The sequence below is a fragment of the Gossypium arboreum genome, chromosome 13 (genome assembly GCF_025698485.1).
Source record: "Gossypium arboreum isolate Shixiya-1 chromosome 13, ASM2569848v2, whole genome shotgun sequence".
Lineage (NCBI taxonomy): Eukaryota > Viridiplantae > Streptophyta > Magnoliopsida > Malvales > Malvaceae > Gossypium > Gossypium arboreum.
Window position 1 is genome coordinate 13,112,543 of NC_069082.1, and position 3,755 is coordinate 13,116,297.

The 3,755-nt window shown below is 32.0% G+C and overlaps 1 non-coding gene across 1 annotated transcript; it reads right to left on the bottom strand.

Moving 5' to 3' along the window:
* Positions 1-3,258: 3,258 nt before the first annotated feature.
* Positions 3,259-3,365, bottom strand: LOC128287521 (small nucleolar RNA R71). The gene has a single exon (XR_008278220.1). It is a non-coding gene; the product is annotated as a small nucleolar RNA R71 (small nucleolar RNA).
* Between the last annotated feature and the right edge of the window lie 390 nt (positions 3,366-3,755).

The following is a 3,755-nucleotide window of genomic DNA, read 5'->3' on the forward strand; positions in this document are numbered from 1 at the left end:
TTTTTAGCAACCTTCTCAACCTATAAATACCCCCTTTGGCTTCTCACTTGAAACACTACTCAAGTATTCTTATCTCTTCACTTCTCTTTCATTTTTCTCTCTTCATTCCCTTCTATTGTTCTTCACTTTCTTCCCCTATTCCCTTGCTGATTTCACCTCTTGAAAAAGAGTCAATCAACCACCATTTGGAGTAGTATTCAAGTGTAATATTTTATGTGCTTATGAGATTGAATTAATTGTTTGAATTAACATAGAGATATGTACAAGAGATTATTTTAATTTCATAAGTATGTATGTGCTAACACATTTGCTTATTAAAATTTGTTTAATCGGCTGAATTGACGTAGAGATATAGTCAAGAGATAAATAGATTTTGGTAGGCAAGTATGTCCATAAGTTAGCAAATTACTGAGTTGCCGTGAATTTATTCGTAACAACATAAATATAAGTTTAATAATTCTAAGTTAAGAAATGTAATTAATCTAGCACAATTATGTCATTTTGATTAAAATCATCTTTTGAAATCGTGTATTGGAACTTTTATTTTATTTTTATTTATTTTACTTAGGTAAAAATCTAAGTTTTTAATCACCTCCTCAAATCAAAGTATTTTTCTTTACCAAAGTGTTTTTAATTGTATTCATAAATAATTCTTTTCACAGTCCCTGTGGGTACGATAATTCAGCATTTACTTGTCACTTTATTACTTGTTATGATTGTGTACACTTGCACATTTTCGTCGTTCCAAGTTTTTGGCGCCATTTCCGGGAACTGTTTTAAAGGACATTATTTGTGAAGTTGTTAATTTTGCATTTTGTTTTATTTTTTTTGTTAAATTTTAATTCCATTTTTATTTTGTGTTTGTTTCAGGTGTTTATGAGTGTTGATCAAATTATTAACTTACTTCCTGTAAACCCTGAAATTGAAAGGACTTTCTGACAAAGGAGAAGACAAGTGAACCAAAGAAGAACTGATGATATGAATTTCGAAAATCCAAACCAAAATCTAGGAAGAACATTCACTTATAATAGTCACAATCCGATCATTGTTGCCGATGATAGAAACTGTGCCATTCAACTATATGCCATTCCTCTATTCAACGAGCTCAATCCGAGTATTAGGAGATGTAATGCGTAGGTTTGTGTAAGTGTACACAGTCGTTATCAAGTAATAAGTAAGTACCGAGTTATCGTCTCTATAAGGATCGTATTTGTGTTAAATCACTTAATTGTGAAATTATATTAACATCTTGGTAAATAAAATCACAATATGATTGAGAAGTGATGATTAAAATTAAATATATTAAACTAAATGCAATACTCCCCAATGAAAATTATCCTAAATATGCAAACTATATGAATGAAATAGATTTTAGCGAAATTAAACACAATTTGCAACAATTATAACATAAATAAACTAGGATAATTACTTTAATTACACTCAATTTATTATCAACATGCTTAATAACATTCAGAAAAGCATTCCATGGCAACTCGATCTCTCATGAGTTTGGAAACCACATTAGGTCCTTTCGGAATCTTTTACTTAGTAAATATGCATTTTATTGATCCTTATTTACTAAGGGTTTCTTAGCATTCGTGCAAGGTAATAGGGACGTGTTAGGTTTCAAACAGTTTAATCACACAAATCTAACAACTATGCAGATAACAGAGCTTGGTTAGAGTTGTTATGCAACCTGCAATTTAATTAGGTTAGGATCTAAATTGAGTTTCAATTATGTGTCCACTAGCCGTCATTTGTTTAGGATAGCCTCAGCTAATTCAAGTGCATTTCAATCACGTATGAACGAAATACAGACTTGATTTTAATTGAAAACATGATCGATTGAGGCACAAACATTATAAGCATGAATCAAATAAATATTATTTAATCAAAGCAATAATCCTAGCTTAAATAAAATTAAGCTAACATTTTTGTAACAAGAGCAAAGAACACATAGCAAACATTTTTAGATTAAATCAGAGAAAAGAAAGATTAAACCCAAATCAAGTGGTTGTCACCCAAGACTCTGACCGACGAGGCTCCTTCGCTTCTTCGCTTTGCTCCTTTGTCACCCAAGACTCTGACCGACGAGGCTCCTTCGCTTCTTCGCTTTGCTCCTTTGTTAGTGCCTCTCTAAGATGGCCTATCAAGGGCTCTTTAAGACGCTTAATTTCTAAAATCTCTATAAAGATATGATGCTAGGCGTGGGGAATGAAAAATGCTAAAGAGAATTGAGAGAAAAGAGAGAATGATGAGGGATGATTAGGAATGGTGAAATGAAGTCTTATTTATAGGTGAAGAGAGGAGAGTAGTTTGCTAAAAATAGAGAGGTTTAGTCTCTTCAAGCTTCTTCAATGTGTGGCCGGCCATGATTAGTGGATTTTGATTTGAATTTTGCTTGATTTTTAAGTAATTTAAATGCCATAACAACTCAGGACTGAGACTCGGTCAAATGTAAATCTTCGGGCAAATCTCTAATTTCTTAAACATTATATGGAACTTGTGTAATTAAACCAAAAAGTGGTTTATGTGGACAACCATGTGTAGCCAAAAATTGGGTTGACTTGGTCTTCAGTTTGGACGGTTTTTGTAATCCAACAGAGCTATCAGACCTGTCCAAAATAAATCAATAAATTAAAGAACCAAAGAATAAAATAAATAATTAATTAAAACCCAAATTATTAATGAAATAGTTTAAAATGAATTATTAAATATAATTTTATATTTTATTATTTAATTTAATCATGCATGGCCCATTTTATGTCTTAAAAATATAATATGGTCAAATAAATATAAAATAAGCCATTTTATGCATGAAAACTATATAATTTCATATTTTCACACATTTCATTAATTTATTAAATAATTACTTGGTTTTAACAATGAATTTAATTAAAAGGTGATAAATTACATAGGAAAAATCTTATATATTTTTCAGTTTACAAGAGTCCCGAAATTAATGCACAACAATTCAAGTTAAAGCCGGTCATGTTCTAAATGTTGCAAAATATGGGTCAATTTAGTGGGATTCCTACTGAAGATCCACATCTTCATCTCCGGCCATTCATGGAAGTGAGTGACTCATTTAAACTAGTCAGGGTGATTGAGGACGCCTTAAGACTGAGATTATTTTCATACTCCTTAAGAAATAGAGCATTAGCGTGGTTGAACTCCCTACCGTTTGGTTCCATAACTGCATGGAAAGAGTTGGTTGAACGTTTCTTAATGAAATATTTCCCTCCATCTTTAACCACCAAGGTCCGAAATGAAATCACTTCATTTCAACAACTTGATGAAGAATCTTTATATGAGGCATGAGAGCAGTTCAAGGAGTTATTACAAAAGTGCCCTTATCACGACATACCTTGCTGCGTTCAAATAGAGACTTTCTATATTGGTTTCAATATTCATACTAGAATGATGGTGGATGTTTTGAAAAATAGAGCCCTTTTTTCTAAGTCTTATAATGATGTTTACATGATTATTGAAAGAATTGCCGGCAATAACTATTAGTGGCCAACCAACTGAACAGCCTCAGAAAGACGAGTAGCAGGAGTACATGAAGCGAACACAGTTGCTTCTTTAGTAGCCCAGGTATCCTCTATGTCTTCTATGCTTAAGAACATAATTGTTAATGGTTTCAATGGTAATTTGTTAGGTCAGCAGTCGAACCAGTTTGAGAATATTTCTTGTGAATACTGTTGAGATGGCCATTTCTTTGAAAATTTCCCATCAAATCAAGAGTCAAATTT